This window comes from Cydia splendana, unplaced genomic scaffold (assembly GCF_910591565.1).
Source record: "Cydia splendana unplaced genomic scaffold, ilCydSple1.2 scaffold_48_ctg1, whole genome shotgun sequence".
Lineage (NCBI taxonomy): Eukaryota > Metazoa > Arthropoda > Insecta > Lepidoptera > Tortricidae > Cydia > Cydia splendana.
The window spans coordinates 1,497,724-1,517,278 of NW_026946891.1; the positions used below are offsets into that span (position 1 = coordinate 1,497,724).

The window sequence follows — 19,555 nt, forward strand, 5'->3', positions numbered from 1 at the left end:
ATTGAATGAAATTTCTCTGGATCAGACCATGTATATAGAAAAGGTACTTACTCGTTTCAATATGAGTGACTGCAAACCAGTGCACACGCCGTGTGAAGCTAACCTGCAACTGAAAAAAGCTGAAAATGATGACGAGGTCTTAAAAGATATCCCGTACCAAGAGTTGATAGGGTGTCTCTTATACTTATCTCAAGGCACCAGACCTGATATAGCCTACATTGTAAATCAATTAAGCCGATTTAACAATAAACCTACAGCACAGCACTGGATGGCAGCAAAAAGAGTTTTAAGATATCTACGAGGTACACAAGATTTAAAACTCACCTTCAAGAAAAATGATGCCAATATAGTAGGCTACTGCGACGCAGATTGGGCGTCAAATACTGAAGATAGGAGATCCTGTTCTGGATATGTCTTCACATTTCAGGGTGCCGCCATTAGTTGGTGCTCCAAAAGGCAGCCTACAATAGCTCTTTCGAGCACTGAGGCGGAGTATATGTCACTAGCTACTGCAACACAAGAAGCCATTTGGCTCAAACAATTGGAAGAAGATTTTTGGCCCACCATGTCAGGTATACCAATTGTCATGTTTTGCGATAATCAAAGTGCTATTAGCATTTCAGGTGATGACATCTACCACGCCAGAAGCAAGCACATCGATATACGCTACCATTTTGTGAGGGAGCGTATAACCAACAAACAAATCTCCGTTCGCTACAAAAGCACTCAAGATATGTTGGCCGATGTTCTCACCAAGGGGCTGCACCGGCCGAAGCATGAGACATTTTCAATGGCAATGGGTTTGTGCCCAGAGGAGGGTGTTGGAAATAGGCCACAAACATAAGCGCCTGCAGTTTTATTACACGCAACACGACGCAGCGCGTGTAGTCAATCTTGACTTTAAGGAAACTCTCTTGCCATACATACGCGGCTAGTAACGTTCATGTAAATCTTCATTTAAGTTTTTAAAATATATTCTTTTTGTTTTTCCCTCAAAGCTCGTATTATTTCATTAAATATGTAATAACATTTTTACACATAAGAAATGTGTTCTAACAAAACAGTCTATTTTTATGGCGGTCATAATGTGCGGTTCTTGAACGCATCATGGAGGGTTTATGATGTTGGGGTTAAACATATTACATACATACTTTCAACGCTCCATAGCTAAACAATGATGAACTTTCAGAGTATGAGTAATGTAATCGTAGGTACATTGTGCAACGAGGGGATTTGTGACAGGTGTGGCATCGAATGCACAAACCCATCCGGCATTCAGCCACGATTGAAAGTTGTGTAAAAATAATATTTTTTAAACGGCTGTTAACTTAATTAAATTAAATATTTTTAAACATAAAACAAAAACATTCAATTATAAACGTCAGTATTTTGAAAGTAAAACTCATTTAGAGTTAAGCCACGAAAAGTCTGCAGCGATTTTGATAGCCGTCGCAGTGCCAGTGTTATTTATACGTCATAATTTCAAAACAATACTTTTTTAATGTAAACTATGAATGTTTGCGGGTGGATTTCAAAATCCTGCGAAAACTTATGGTTCGGTCTTTATAAAAAAAACTAGTAGGTTGTGCGAGTTGCAACTTTTTTATATGTTTTTAAGAACTATTATCTTCATGTTCCTTCAATTACCATCTCCAATAATTTAATAGTTTTTTTTATATAAAATGTTTTATGTGTCTAAAATCATCACCGTCTACCGGAAAAATCTGAACCTTATTGTTTGCAGTGAAAATTATAGCATGCCTATCGTACGATTGCGATTTTTCTTTTACTTATATCTTTTCCATGTTGTTGTTTAACACATGGGAAAATATGCAATAATTCCTTCACCGAGAAAGTACATTTAAAAATATTTAAAATTTTGTCACGAATATTCGTCAACACCGTCATGGTAATGTCAATGTGAGCTTATCTCCGTGTATGAACAACGAAATACCGCTAAAGGTCCTTGCCCTATTTTTCACTTTAATATAGAATGCCAAAAATGATTTCACTATAAAGTCACATCATTGAATCGTGAGAAATATTACGAACAAATTTGTAAAACGTAGTTTGTCACAACAGAGCATCATCACCGTTATGCTTTGGTTTAAAAAAGTTATAAATGATATATTAGAAATAATTATTGAAATGAATGGCAAACTACATGAAGTTTATTGTGTAGCATAGACATTAACTACTATTATTCGTATTCTAGAAATAAAAAGAAGAAACTCTCAAATCGTCAACACCATACCCATCATCACCGGGAAAAAATGACGACCGGTGATGATTTCATGTGTATGGTGATGACGGTTCTCAGAAAGTTTTCTAGTTATTTTGCTATAATTCATTATTAAATTAAGCTGTATGTTTGAAAAACGTTCTCTATGTCTTCTAACACTATATAATGTCTACCTTATAAATGTATAATAAATGTAGAAGAAGATATGACTATTTTTTTCACACTAGAGGATGGTTAGTTTTAAATAACATTTTGACTGAAGTAGGCAAAATTTAGGTCACTTAGAACTTAGAACATACAAATGTTTATTTTTTATTATCTAATAATGTAAATCGTGCAACTTAGAGTCTGTAATTGCATGTTAGTCGTGTTAAAACAAAGTATTTAAACAAGCAACATATATTAAGTTTTAAGCGACCATAGGCTACGGTACTGGCTCACTATCGTAATGGCCTTATGTTTTTTGATAATATTATATTAATTGATGTATATAATTACAGCAATTAATCATTATACCATTGGGTAGTCACCGGACCCAATACCTAACATTTTGTAACTTATGACATGCATCACAAGTAGGGGTCTTGCAACTTATAAAACACTGATTATATATTAATGTTTAGCTATTAAACAATATATATATGGATTTAAATCATTATAGCTATTTTTAAAGTTAATTTATAAAACAACAAAAATACAAACTTATGCAATGAATCAAATAATCAAAAAAAAAGTAATATATCATAAAAATTAAGCTCACTGGTAAGCCAGCAATTTTATAATATGATATAAATACCAAGTTATGCAGTAGATAAAAGAAGATGCGGGTTTAAACCAAGGACCGGAAAACCCCTCTTTACGCTTAATCCTATCCATTCGGTAACCCAATCGATTCGGTTACCGTATCATTCGGTAACCCTATCATACTGTTACCTGATTGTAATGGTAAGCTTATTGAAACGGTAACCTTAACCTTTAACCGAGTTAATCTCAAAACCCAATCGCGATAGGGTTTTTGTTGGGGGTTTTTAACAGGTTTTTATTCAGTTATGGTAACCTTTATTATCGGTTGCTTATAGGTTTGCTACATCCGTATTTAGTGATGTGCCGTCAGTAAAATACTAAAAAAAATAGTTAATTTATTAATTGTTAACTTTGTTAATTTTGTTTTTTTTACTTTTATGTTTATTTATTTACTTTAATTCATTTATTTTATTAATGTTATTTATTTTATTAATAATATTTATTTTATTAATGTTATTTATTTTATCAATAATATTCATTTTATGAATGTAGTTTATTTTATTAATAATATTCATTTTATTAATGTTAATTATATTATAAATATTATTTATTTATTTTTTTACTATAATTCATTTATTTAATTAATGTTATTTATTTTATCAATAATATTCATTTTATGAATGTAGTTTATTTTATTAATAATATTCATTTTATTAATGTTAATTATATTATAAATATTATTTATTTATTTTTTTACTATAATTCATATATTTAATTAATGTTATTTATTTTATCAATAATATTAATTTTATTAATGTAATTTATTTTATCAATAATATTCATTTTATGAATGTAGTTTATTTTATTAATAATATTCATTTTATTAATGTTAATTATATACTACTTAACAAATAGATATCTATCTACTTTATATCGTGTAATAATATTTTTTGGACGTAATAAAAGTTTAGTGGCGATTTATTATATTATAATATTATTTATTTATTTTTTACTATAATTCATTTATTTTATTTATTTTATCAATAATATTAATTTTATTAATGTAAATTTATTTTGTTAATAATATTCATTTTATTTCATTTATTAATTTTATTAATTTTATTAATTTTATTAATTTTATTAATTTTATTAATTTTATTAATTTTATTAATTTTATTAATTTTATTAATTTTATTAATTTTATTAATTTTATTAATTTTATTAATTTTATTAATTTTATTAATTTTATTAATTTTATTAATTTTATTAATTTTATTAATTTTATTAATTTTATTAATTTTATTAATTTTATTAATTTTATTAATTTTATTAATTTTATAAATTTTATAAATTTTATAAATTTTATAAATTTTATAAATTTTATTCATTTTATTCATTTTATTCATTTTATTCATTTTCATTTGACATAGTCTTGGTATTGGTCGATATCCGTATTGCTTTTAATGTGATAACTAAATCATCAGGTACAATTCACCTGGACAAGAAGCCACCGATGTCCCCCCCCGTCCCTTCGGGGCGGGTGGGTAGACAAGAAAACGGATTTTACAATCCACCCGCAGCCACAACAGTAAAACTCGCGACCCCCCCGGTCCCCTCGGATAGGGTGGGTAGTTTGAAACGCGAGTTTTACAAAGTACCCGTCGACACCAGGATTCCCGAACCCGCCCGCGGCCCCACAAAGCCGTGGCACTTCGACTTCGACGGACTCATCGAAGCCCTTGGACGCCCCCACGCACCGACCCCCCTCCCGCGGGTAGCCCCAGACCGACTTTCCCCTCGCGGGCACCTCGATCGTGACCGATCCAGGGTCGCCGGCCCGGAGAGAGTCGGTCATATACCTCCGCGCATGGAGGTATATCCCCCGGCGCTCGCCCCTGGGATAGTGGAGCCGTCCCTGGAAGAAACCAAACCACAGCGCCACCTGGACGAGCGCCCGACCACTCTTCGACCTTCGGCAGTTGAGGAGGGACCGGAGCGCAGCCCGTCTGACTGCGAAGAGGATGATGATGATGATGACGACAACAACATCCCGCCGCCCAAGGACCAGCAACTCCGTGCCAGCCCCGGAGTCGCCCCACAGCCCCACAAAGGCCCTTCTAAGGGCCCCCACCACCACAACAACGACGCCGGACACACAGAGGCCCCCAAGCTGGGAACCTCTGTACCAGCACCCCCGGTTCCCGCGCCAGCACCTGCTCTCGCGGACACCGGCCCCACCCACGCAACCGTCGCAGCTCCACAGCTGCGCCCGAACAAGACGACCGAGCGCGCCGCACACTCGCGTCTCTGCCACCCACTGGGCATCGCGCCGCTCCACGCACGCCCCCCGGACAACCGCCGTCAGCGCCAGCGCCCCCAGGGCGCGGGTGCCAGAAGGAGAAGAAGAAGATGCCACTCAGCGGGCACTGCGCCGCTCCACGCACGCCCTCCGGACAGCCGCCGACAGCGCCAGCTCCCCCCCTGGGACACCGGCGCAAGAAGCAGAGGGAGTCAGCCCACAGCAGCTACGAGGCCCCACAGCCACAAAGCCGCTGAAAGGCTATAAAGAAGAAACTAAAGCCATGACAGGCCATCACGGCTAGCCATGGCGCAGAAAGCCACAGCCCTTAGAATAAGGGCACTGAAAAGACCCGCCCGTAGTTACGGGCGGCGATTTGAAACCGCCAAAAATCCCCAAAAGGGATGGGAAGGCATCTCATGCCTCCCTTCGGGAGGCATGAAAGAAGCACACGAGCTCCGCTGGCACGCGCTACGCGCTACAACGCACCGAATGTTTAAAGGTCGTAGTATTTTCTATTGTATTAGGATTAAGCAGAATGCGGTGCGAGTCATAGTGACAATAATAAAGCCTTATTGAGTATTGTACTACAGTATTGTTATCAGTGCTACCTTTCAACTATTTAAGCTTTGATTGCGACAGTACTCGTATGCGTGCCGAAAGGCAAAGAAGCATCATGGACCATAGATTTAACCTGCTTGACATCAATATGTACTTACATCAAAAATGTATCATGAATGTAATATCTCGGGATGGATTTGCCTTTAAAACGGTTACATTTTGTAATTATTGTAATAAAAACTTTAGCAATAATATTTCCAATGCTCGTCAGAAGCTTAAATTTTAATAAATAATTAAATTAAATTCTGCAAAAGATCAGTTTTTTATATATTTTTTCCTAATTAAGGGAATAAGGGAATGGATAAAATATAATTTTAGGGAATGTCGAGTGAAAAACAAAAAAATAAAATATCAAATCGTATTTATTTTCATAAACAGTTATGAATTTTGTTACTTCGGCATCATCTTTGGAATCATCTTCTAATTAAAATTAAAACAAAATAATTCTGTATAAAATATTTAAACCATAATGTAAAAAAGCTTTTAATACATGTACAAAATCAAAAAATCAACTAATATAGTACTTTGTTTATTTTTAATACACAACTAAACATTTTTTTAATAATCTGGGTTACAAATAAAAATTTCACCTTTTATCCAAAAATCAATAAAAAATAAAACATTTCAAAATGCTTATAACATTTAACAGATGCTTAAGTGTATAATTAACTCTATTTAATAAATAATATTTTTCCCATCAACACCTACAATAATATTAGCGTATATGTACTATAATAACTAAATATTTTTTTAAATAATATTTTTTTTAATCGTGTCATCTGTCATGAGTGATCAATATTGCTCCTCACGATTATGTAGTTTTAATACCTTAATCGCAGTGAATGTGTCTTGAACCATCATTTTTGTTAACATTTTTGCAAACGTGAAGTGTGTTAGTGTTATCTCAGCACAAATAACTGTAAAAGTTCCGGAAAACAGTTCTAAAATAACGCGAGTGTCACTAATAGCTCTAAAGGATATTTATAACTACCCCCAATTTGGCAAGAGTGATCATGGATCTCAACTACCCCCATCATTTTTTATTGGAGTAGTGTTGCCATTAATCTAAAAATAAATCCCCCTAATCAACACTATGAGAGGAGGTGACAAGACCGAGCCAGCGAGCTCAGATTCACCCGATAACTCTAATTTAGCCCATCCAAAAAATGAAGACCAAAATAAACAATCAAATACCCAACTAAACATTAGAAACAAGGTGTACAGCCAACAAGTCTTCCATAAAAGCTTTTTTGAACCTAGGCAGAGCCGAAATTCTCCTAATAACCACCCATCTGGACTGGAGCCGGGGCCAGCTGAACAAACACAGGCCTCCCCTAACAACAATATGCAAACTGAATCTCAGTCTCCAACAATATGCAATAATGATACCCCAAAACCACCTACTTGGCAACGCGTGCCACAACCCAAGAAAAGAAAAATCTGTAGCTCCCCACCACAAGCACCGGCAGCGCCGAACCCCTCAGGGATCTCGACCCAAAATAGATATGAGAATCTTCCAATGGACCAAGCCGATGAGAATGTCGTTGAACCGGCAACGGCGGTAAACTCTATATGGGATCGAAGATTTAAACGAATTGTCCAAGCTAATAACCAAGGCTGTTGACCCACAATGCTTCAGGTTTAAAATCGTGAACAAAAATCTACTACGTGTTCTAATCGATACTACTGAAAACTACAAAACAATCATCGATACAATAAGACAGAACGGTCTCATTGGCCATACTTTCACCAGAAAAGATAAGAAATGCTACCGCATTGTCATCAAAAATCTTCACCATACCACTCCACACTCTGCTATCATTGAAGCAGTAGAAAACACTGGCAATAAAGTCAGCGGCGAGATAATAAATTGTTACCGTGGCCCGGAAAAAACACCTACCACAACCTTCTTCGTAAACGTCGTACCTAGCGATCTTAACAAAGAACTTAAAAACATTAACTACATATATCATCAACGTATAAAAATTGAGGAGGCACGAAAATCCAACACAATAGTGCAATGCCACAGATGTCAACAATATGGGCATACTAAAAACAATTGTATGAGACCATACCGGTGCGTGAAATGCGCAGAAGGCCACAAATCATCCGAGTGCAAAAAAGACAGAAAAACACCTGCCAAATGCGCCTTATGCTCCTGCGACCATCCAGGCAACTATAAGGGTTGTGAAATCTATAAACAAATTGCTGCTCGTAGAAACAAATATACTGCCAATAGAAACGCTGTACCCTCCCATCCAATTGTTATTCCAACTGCACCAGTTTACCAACATGCCTCTTCTCAGTCCGTCTCTGGCGAACACAGCACCGACGAGATCAGCGATCAAAGGACATATACAAAAATAAGTACCGGAATGCCTAATATTCAGAGCACCCTAGCCAATCAACAAATTAATACTGGACTTGAAAATCTCCTAATGAAACAATCTGAAAAGATGGACTTACTAATTCAACAAATAGGGTCCCTAGTGGGCCTTTTAACAACACTCGTCACGAAATTAGCAAAATGACCTCCTTGCGCATTGCTGCATGGAACATCAACGGTCTAGCGCCGAACATTCAAGAACTTGAACTATTTTTAAAATTGAATCAAGTGGACGTCTGCCTAATATCAGAAGCTCACACAACCTCTAGAAGTCGGATATGTATATCTAACTGTTGCGTATACTCGACGCCGCATCCAGACGGTGGGGCTCATGCTGGCTGCGCTATCGTAATAAGAAACTGCATCAAACACTGCCTTCTGGACTCCTACGTAAGCGACCACTTGCAAGCTACTACTATACGGATAGAAGATCGATCTGGACCCCTGAATATCTCAGCAATTTATTGCCCGCCTCGTCACTCCATAAAAGAGCCTATGTTCACGGACTTTTTCAAAACCTTGGGTAACCGTTTCGTTGCCGGAGGCGACTGGAATGCAAAGCACACCTTTTGGGGTTCCAGACTGACTGTCACAAGAGGGCGCGAACTAAAAAAGAGTGTCGACATGAATCATCTTGTACCACTATCCTCTGGAAAACCTACGTACTGGCCTTCAGACAGCCGAAAAACTCCGGACCTGCTGGACTTCTTCATAACGAAGAACATATGCCAGCAGTATGTTCAAATTACGTCCAGTCTCGATGGCTCATCAGACCATACTCCAGTAATCCTTACGCTAAGCGCGACGATTTTATCCCACGCTGGCAATCATGAATGTCTCTACAATCGCAAAACTGACTGGAACTACTTCCGAGAATATCTCAACAACAATATTAATTTAAAAATTCGCCTTAAAGATCACGAAGACGTGGAAAAGGCATGCCTATACATTACAAACCTAATTCAAGTGGCTGCGTGGCGCAGTACTCCTGAGCTGACAAAACCAACTAGCCATGTTTCAATTCCGATTCATATTCGTGAGAAATTACGAGAAAAACGTCGACTTCGCCGAGTCTGGCAAACCTCGCGCCTCAAGGAGGACAAGACCCGTCTTAACCGAGCGATCAAGGAACTTAAAGAACTACTCTCTGACTGTACCAATGAAACTATCAAACGACGATTGGAAAATATGTCGCCTTCAGCTTGCGGTGAACACTCCCTCTGGAAAGCAACACGAGACCTGCAGCAACCTCAACAATGTATTCCGCCTCTCAGGACTGCCAACACCTGGGCACGAACCGACTCAGAAAAAGCTGAACTATTTGGCAACCACCTAGCTGAAGTCTTTAAACCCAATGATGCAACCACTCCAGAAGACGCTGAAATAGACCTGATAATCAATCAAGACCTGCAGTTATGCCTACCCCTGCGACCAACATCTCCTGGGGAATTATCGAAAGAAATTGCGACTATGGATCCTAAAAAAGCTCCAGGCTTCGATTTAGTAACCCCTAAAATACTTAAAGAGCTGCCCAGGAAATGTATTGTATTTCTCGCAATCCTCATCAATGCCACATTTAGAGTTTGCCACTTTCCTGCTCTATGGAAGGTATCCCAAATTGTTATGATACACAAGTTTGGTAAACCGGCCACCGAAGCGTCGTCCTATCGCCCCATAAGCTTGACTCCGGTCCTATCAAAGCTCTGGGAGAGGATCATTTTAACCCGTTTAAAATATCACCTAGACGAACAACAGACCATACCTAACCACCAATTTGGATTCCGCAAGCAGCACTCAACTGTTGAACAAGTTCACCGAGTATACTATTCAATACGACAATGTTTTGAACGCAAGGAATACTGTTCGGCAGCATTTCTCGATGTACAACAGGCTTTTGACCGGGTCTGGCACAAAGGACTCCTTTATAAAATCAAGAAACTATTACCACACAGTTTTTATCCAATAATGGCATCGTATCTCCATGAAAGGATGTTCCAGGTGAAACAAGGTGAAGCTAGATCTTCTCTACATTTCTGCCGTGCAGGAGTACCTCAAGGATCCGTTCTTGGCCCGATACTATATAATATATTTACTTGTGACTTACCCCAGTCTAACAACATTCATGTGGCCACCTTTGCTGATGATGCTGCATTTCTCGCGTGCCACAACGATCCTAATGTAGCAAGTAGAATTCTGCAAGCGCAGCTTGACAAAACCTACGAATGGTTAAATAAATGGCGTATCAGGGCTAGTGCTCCTAAATCGCATCACATGACTTTTACACTAAGGCATGAAACTTGCCCGCCAGTCAAACTAGGAGATTCTGAATTGCCGCAACCATCCTGCGTCAAATACCTTGGGTTTTACTTGGATCGAAGGATGACCTGGAAGGAACATATAAAACACAAACGAGGAGAAGTAAACAACAGATTCAGAAACCTACTATGGCTCCTTGGTAGACAATCCGCACTATCTCTGAGCAACACATTAAGAGTATATTGCTCAATCATCAAACCAATCTGGACATATGGGATCCAGATATGGTCTTCTGCTAGCAAATCAAACATCCTCTGCCTTCAAAGAGCCCAAAATAATATTTTAAGGGTTTTGTGTGCTGCGCCTTGGTTCACTCGTAACAGTGAAATCCACGAATACCTAGAAATGCCGACTGTCCTTGAAGAGGCAAAACGCTATAATGATATCTACAAGGATCGCCTGATCATGCATCCAAATCCACTGACCATCCCATTACTTAAACCAGACTATGTCAGGCGACTTAAAAGAGCTGATGTGCTGGATATTTAATGGAGGGTAGGGCAATGGCCCTATCATTCTGGAAACGTCATACATATTTCCCTGATCCAATCTGATTATAGTCTTGCGACTGATTGCAGATATTATATAAGAAAAAAAAAAAATAATAATAATAATAATAATAATATGGGTTACTAATAAAAATCAGTTTCTTCTTTTATCCTAAAACTAAAAATAATAAACATAACATGCTTATAACCTTAAATAGATGCTTAAAATATATAATCAACATTAATATTAGGATAAATTTAGGGAGGTATAGTTATTCTTCTCATCACCACCTAGATATAATTAAGAATTCAATATAAATCTTTATTTGCTCTAACTATCATTAAATTTTTTAAAAGAGTGGGACTCATGTTGCTCCGAAGCGGATGTAGAATAAATTTCAGCGATGAAAATAACCTTTCAACAGAGACCTGGGTAGCTGGCGCTGCCATCACTATTTTTGCTACTTCGGCGATTTCTGAAGACCCTACAGCTTTATTCGTCCAGTGTTGTATTATGTTTTGCGATAAATCCAAGCGAGGTGCTGTGATTATTTCGAACAAGCAGAGGTCAAATGATCTTTTCTTTCTTGTGTTCCCGCGAACTCTCTCTGTGTTCGATAACATTTGCTCAACAGCTGACAGGTCGCGGCTTGTGCTGGCTTGAGGGACGTCGTTAATAAGGGATACTAGTTCTATTTCTTCAGCCTCTTGCTCCCTTATTTTTTCAACGTTTTTGTAAACATCGCTCAGAAGTGCTCGAGCTTTCTGGCACTCTTCTGCGGACAACACAATATTCAGGCGACCATCTAAATATAAGGCCTCTAGTACTACATCGTTTTGCAACAGTTTTATCTGACGTTTTTCCATCGCCGTGTTAAGTGATGTTGCAAAACTATAGGGAATCGCTCCCACTTTATTTTTGCAATCCAGCCACGTTATGAAGAAATCTCCGATTGTTAATTGTTCCCTTTGTAACGTGACTGTGGCTTCAGACAATGGTCGGAGGCAGGATATGACCGTTGCTAAGTCACTCCAGAAGGCTTCTGGAGCCTTGACTTCAGGCACTGTGTTGCAGAAATCTTGCAGTTCTTGCAACCGTACAAGCATATTGTAGGTTGCTGTCCATCTGGTCACGCAGTCTTTAATAGGTTTCTTTCTATTTTCTTGTCTTATTCGGTTAATATTATTTGGTTTGCGTAGGATATTAACAATATCTTTTGCCACGTCAATAATTTCTCGCGCGCCGCTGTCGTCCTTTAACGCATCTTTGACAGCTAGCTGCAAAGTGTGGGCAGCGCATAACATACCTCGTATCTTGAATATGCCGTCAGTGTACAAAAATGTACCAATGTCTAGTTCCATGGCGCTGAAAAACTCTTCGAAGTCGCCAATCTCCATATTATTTGCGTTATCGGTGGATTCGTCGTCACTAGCGTCGTCGTCTTCTTCATTTGTATAGGCACCGTTCATTTCGCCAGTTTCTGTGCATGCTCTTTGCCTGGTTTCGATTTCCGAATCATAAACACCGCCCATAAGTTTAACCATTTTTTTCATATTAGTTCCGTTGTCGGTACAGATAGAATATATCTGATCTGTTGTTATCTTAAACTCTGTTAATATGTCCTCTAAAACAGATTTAAGAAAAGGTGCCGTTTGGGGGCTATTCACTTCTAGAACTGCCAAATTACGGACTACAATTTTGGACTCTTTAATATATTGTATGTTAACGCCGACAAATTTGCGTTCCAAGCACGTGGCGGCATCCAACTTTATATTTATCATTTGGTGTTTGACATCGTTGCTTATTTTATTTCTGATTGCATCAGCTTCCTGGGTAATCCTTGTCTTAATGGCTTTGACATTTGTGTGCTTGCAACCATCACCGCCACTAGCGGCAATATTAATTATATCTTGGAATGCTTCGTCCTCCATCATTGCAATAGGTCTACCGTGCACAGTGACCAGCCGAACACAATTCTTTATGAGCTTTTCCATTTTACCCATCATAGCGGTCTCATTGGTTTTGCTGCTATGAGACGCTTCTTCGCTTAGCGTTGCAAGAACTTGATATTCCCCAGAATGTTTGGCTGCTATGTGGTTTTTCAAGTTGGTTGCATGCTTGCCCTATAAATAGAGAAACAAAATTCAGTGTCAGTACGTCTACCACCAGTTTTTACATTGACATAACGCTCACGTCTACGTAATTTACTTTCTGTACATCTCGCTTGCACTAATATGCGAGTACGAGCGAGATGCATAGAAAGTAAATTACGTAAACGTGAGAGTATATGTCAATGTCAAAACTGATGGTAGACGTACAGGATAAGATAAAACAATTATGAAGAAAGCCCTAAGTTATTGATGATTGAATATTTATATGTATAAATCGATAACTATTAACAAATTAAATACATAAACATACATACGATAAACAAATTAAATACATATTTTTTTTAAGCTTTAGTACGAACGAGTGAAGTAGTAAAATAAAGCACCCGCGTAGTTTACCTTTAATTTATTGTTACACAACTGGCAAGTATTGATGCCGGAACGCTCATCATATGTGAAGTACCGATGGACAGCATTTCTTATTGTCGGTGCCATTTGTAAGTATGTATTACAATACTCTATATATGAGACGTGAGGGGGTCACGCAGGCTTCATAGTGTTGCAACTACCATCCAATTAAGAGTTTCTGCAAATGACGAGTAATTGTTTTTAAAATCACAGTAAATTTAATACTATATATGTATGTATAATTTTGTAGCTGTGTTAGTAATTCAATTATTACTTGAGGAGTGTTTTTTCAAAAGGGCTTCTTTATATTTTTATTTATTTTTTAACTATTAATGCAGTTCTGCTTAAAACAGAAGATTACGCAATTTATTTCAGATTAAAGTTCTAAAAAACGGTTCAAATATCAAAGTTCGGATCAAAAGGCCTTATTTCTTCCTTATACACACAGTATTACTTGGCCGATATTATTTATGCACTTTGATTAGCTCTTCTGTATTATACAATCTGTTTAAGAATTTGCAAATATGTTTATTTAATTATTGAATGTATTTTAACCATATACATATATCATAACAAAATACACAGCTGCCGAATTTTGATTACATGCTACTTCTGGTATAATAATTTTATCATACTTAAACAACAAACAACTTAAACACCACCGTTACATTATTTTTAGTATTTTAGTTTAATTTCTAGGTGAAGAGTTTATGTATTTCTGAAGTGTTAAAAAGAATATTCTCACTGTCAATTAATGTTTTTCTCGATTTTACAAAAAAAGTTTATAGTGGAAATAGCCATTTTGAATAGACACTCCTCATTTTAAACATTGTTTTAATTTCACGTAAATACTTAAGTAACACACTTACCTTGCCTTGCCAGCATACGCTTGAGAACCAATAAAAAATGCCACAATCCAATTAAAATTGCACTGATCAGTGTCCATAGATCGTAGCCAAAGTCGTCAAGTAAATCCCATACAAAAACAATAACAATAAAAATAACAAAATTAACTGCAAGTCACACGTCCTCACTAAACCCAGGTGTTAACGAGAATGCACTTATCTTTATGTAAATACCTGCATGCAGCTATATCCTATTCGGCTTAGTGTGTGGAGCCACGGAAGCGAGCTCGTATAGCTTCGGTAACGTTCGGGTCCCTCGAAGGTAGCCGAATCTACGCTAGTGCGCTGCGCTATTTATCTTATATGCACTGTTTATCTTAGTTTAGTCTACAAAACTTTCAATTGATTATACTAAAATTTCAAATAAAATCACAAATTTTTAATGTCGGAAATGTTCAATAATATCCGAAGTTATTCATTAATAACAATATTTCCTTCTCGAATATCTATCTAAATCATTATAATTCTTTTTTTAATTAGCATTAATATGAATCATAATAACTTACACAGTTTAAAAAAGAAAGTATTAAATTATTTAAAAAGAAAAATAAAGGAACGATAAGTTTTGCGAAATTAAATTTATTTTACATACCACGTGTGCTTAATACTTGTAGTTATTGTATTATTTTAATAACTAAGAGTTTATTTTTATTCCTTTATCATTAATTATTTAATGATAATTTATTCCTTGTTATGCTATTTAAATATCTTATATATTATTTATATTTTATACTCTCGTCACTATTTAAATTAAGTAGTTGAAAGGTGACTAAAACAATTGACAAGTTGGCAAAACTAAACTATAATGTGTAAGGAATTTATTTTTAATATCATTGCTTCGTCGCATTTTGGTGAATACAATGATAAATACCATAGTCCGTGCGTCTATAATGGTATTATGGACACAATATCGAACAATCCAATGTCAATCTTATCGGCCCGAGACTGAGAGTTTTCTACAACAAACAATTGGCCATAAATTAAGAGCCAACGGGAGTGGTCATTTCTCCATACAAACGTACTCCTCGTTTTCCTCCGTGGTTTTTGAAGCTAGAGCAATGATTTTTTCAACACAGATTAATATTGTCAATATCTGTGTCGGACCGTTTTGCTTTTTTGATTTTTTTTAAGGCGCTAGAGTCCTTCAAAAATGGCCAAAATGGCCTAATTGACTATGCCGCAATGAGAGGCGTGGCATTCAAAACTGATATCAATTAGCCAAAAAAGCAAAACGGTCCGACACAGATCATTTCATAATCATTTAGATTTCCAAATTTGGTTATGATTGGTTAAGTTTTGGAGGAGGAAACAGAGGAGTACGAAACCTCGATTTTTGAGATTTTTACGCAGGATTTTTCGCCTTGTCCTTATTGCACTACTTTAAGGTGCCGCTTCCGTTAGCGAGACGGGTATATTTACCTAAAATATTTAAAACTCAGCTCCTGTTTCGTCTTAAGGGACAAACCGCGATAAGCAAATTTAAGCATTATATTTTATATTATATATTATTATACACCGTGCGCGCTTCATCCGGTTCGGCCTTTTTTACCACGTTACACGCGTGCTATTTTATGACCACACAAAAGAAAGGGTAAGAGTACCATTTTACTGTATTTAACAATAAGATTTCTGTGACAGTATTACATTATCGTCGAAACAGTCGCTACATAATCAACTCCGATAACGCCATTTGAAGTAATAGTAATCCTTTAAAAATGGATAAGAATAATAGTAAAAGATTATTGCCGTTGCCATCAAATTTCCCAGAGGAGTACAAAGATTTTGTTAATAATATTAAAAAGCAGAAGAGAAATCAAACGGGGAAGTAATGTAATTATATACACACATAAGGAAAATTAAAATCCTATATACCTCTCTCAAGTGTATTTTATACTTATATTGTAATTTTGGTTTTAAAGTAGCTGTAAAATCTAATTTATATTGCAAAACTAATGTAATAATTAAATTAATTTGTTTCAGAATCAGAGGTCGATCAGAAAAAGGATACACATCGGGACCAAATTGCACATGATTTTAAAACTTTAATTAAAGACGTCCCTGATGAAAAGTTAAATGAAATGTGGGCAAGGGTAAAGTTTGTTACTGAACTTTACCAACCAGTGACTCTTAGACTACGCAAAGATTAAGTTATTTAGTGCTATTGTTGATTATATTGTTTAATTCTTAATTTAAAAGACTGATTATTTCTTATGTTGATTTGTTTTCCAATTATAATACTATTCTTACCTAGATTATTATACACTTGTTAATCCTATAAATATTTATAGTTTTAACTTATGGTTAAGTACATAGGTATAAGAAATTATTAAAAAGCTGATTGTGATTATTGTAGCATTACTTGGTACTGTCATGGTTGATTTGTATTAGAAAAAACACTACGATTTAAATTGTTATTTGTAATTTTATTAATAGTTATCTCAAAAAGTATTGACAAAATAAGTAAATTAACATTAAAATTAAAACTAAAAGTAAACTCCAACAATTTGTAATTAATAGCTGTTTTAAAACAAGTATACTGATTATGTATGTATAAAACCTTTTACGAGTATTTGTATTTCATTGTAACATAATGTTTGCCTATTTAGTGTACAGATTATTAAATTTAGAACTATATTACATTAATAACACCAAATATTTACCCTAGTATAAAAGAATGATTAAGTACGTAGGTACACATGCAAAATGTTTGTAAATGATAGTAATCATAACCTAACCAGTGTTCATTAATTTTTGTCATAGCATTTATTTATTCAATTTTATTGTTAAACATTTATTAACTCTATTAAACATTTAGAAGACCTGACGTATTTTCCTTTATATAGTTAAATGTTCCCAAGTCTTAATTTAGACGTTCTGGGTTTCTGGCTTATATTTATATGGCTTGCACTTTTATACTACATACATTACTACCTATTTCCTTTTACTCTTTAGGGTTTAAAAAAAATCCCGTGAATTGTAGAAGAAAGTTTTGTTGGAATGTAGAAAGCATACTAAGTTGGGCTAAAATTTACTTGAATACGAAGAAGAATAAACACAGAAATTTTATTCTTAATCCAATAGATTCGAATAAGAATAATTCTTGGACTCGGTATTTTAGAATAAAATGAAAGTGAATAAATCATGTCACTTTTATTTTAAATGAAAAATAAAAAACGGAATATTTATTCCTAATGTAGGATTATTCTAAATAACGTCTTATTAAAATAGAATGTTATACTGAATTAAGTTAACTTTTGTAGTACAATGTATAAAGTTAGTAAAATGAATTTCACCCCTCTTTTCAACGGTCGGATTGATTTGATTTTTTTTTAGCGTAAAAGATTATATTGATAGATATGTATATTACATATCTATCAATACATACATAATTTGAAAATGAAACTACATAGAAAGTAAACTGCGAAATTATAATTATGATGGTTCAATGTATATTCCTTTGCCAATTAAGTATGTATTTTGTTTATTATTCTTATCAGCCTTGAGGTCTTACGTATGCTATCTCTTTCACACCTACGGAAAGTGAATGAGATAGCAAATTACAGCAGGTAAGAAAAGAGTCCTACGCTTATCACTAGATTTGCAGAAAGTCGCAGATCGCAGCATGAATTGTATTGTATTATTTGGCGTGTTTCCACCGTCATTTATTACTCATTGGCAATAACAGTAAAATTAAGTCGTGGCGTGGTGAATTTTTTGTCAGCATTTGCTAAACACGTGCGGTAGGCGGTGTGTCAAACGATATTAATACCTATTCATTTCCGTCTAATAATGAATGCAAATTTTAAATATCAGCTGAACTTTTAAAAACACAATGAGTCTCGGTAGTAACTCGGACACTGAAACTACATACTAAACATAATTCGAAAACAGAAAAAATCATGAATACTTTCCCCATTTGTTCCTGCCCAACGTGACCGCCGCGATACATGAGGTGGGGACATATGGGAATGATTTAAATGAAATGCTTATTCCCATCTGTGCCCGGCGGAGAGAAATAGGAATACATCATATCGAGCTATTCCTTATCATACCTTTAAAAACATATTTTTTGGGTTCCGTACCCAAAGGGTAAAAACGGGATCCTATTACTAAGACTCGGCTGTCCGTCTGTATGTCACTAGGCTGCATCTCATGAACCGTGATAGCTAGGCAGTTGACATTTTCACAGATTATGTATTGCTGTTGCCGCTTTTAGAACAAATACTAAAAACAGAATATTATAAATATGTATATAACTTGGGCTCCCATACAACAAACGTGATTTCTTTGCTGTTTTTTGCGTAATGGTACAGAACCCTTCCTGCGCGAGTCCGACTCGCACTTGGCCGGTATTTTATTTTTTTACATTAAATTAGGCACAGTGAGCCATTGAAGTGTTTCGCTATCCACCATCCGATCAGATCAGCTGAATTGTACCTGATGATTTAGTTATCACATTCAAAGCAATACGGGTATCGACCAATACAAAGACTATGCGGCAGTATATTAAATTCTTAAGATTTTATTGAATAAAATTAGGTATAAATTAGACAAGCAACTATTATTATTTACTTTATCTATATGGCACCCAGACTACATTTTAATCTAGGAATATTATTAACAATATAAAATCATTATTACATTTACTTGATTAAGATTGAGATTATTCTTATTAATTTTTTTCACATACGTTTATTATTTCCGATCAAAATTATTTGAATAATTTTGACGGGAATAAAATCAAATTGATTTTATTCTTGAATGCCCAACACTGCTTAGTAAGTATGTATCTATTTAATTTAATCAAAATTATTTCACCTACCAATGTTACAGATATTCAATAAATATAATGAATTCTGGTATTAATGAAAGATTTGAAGTATTAAAATAAGGTTATCACTGCTATAGATAATATATATATATTTTCTGCTCGCTGCATTAAGCAAAACAAGGTAAGTTACGACTTTTAGCTGACACAACTCACCGCATCTGAAAACGTTTAAAAGTAATTGCTTATTATAAAATAAGCTCATAATA

At 35.7% G+C, this 19,555-nt stretch overlaps 1 long non-coding RNA gene across 1 annotated transcript in view; it reads left to right on the forward strand.

The window, feature by feature from the left end:
• Positions 1 to 18,867, forward strand: part of LOC134805683 (uncharacterized) — a 515,707-nt gene extending 496,840 nt beyond the window's left edge. The window contains exon 3 of the long non-coding RNA XR_010146361.1: positions 18,832 to 18,867. This is a non-coding gene — a long non-coding RNA (uncharacterized LOC134805683). The remainder of the gene's footprint in view (positions 1 to 18,831) is intronic.
• The last annotated feature ends 688 nt before the right edge of the window (positions 18,868 to 19,555 follow it).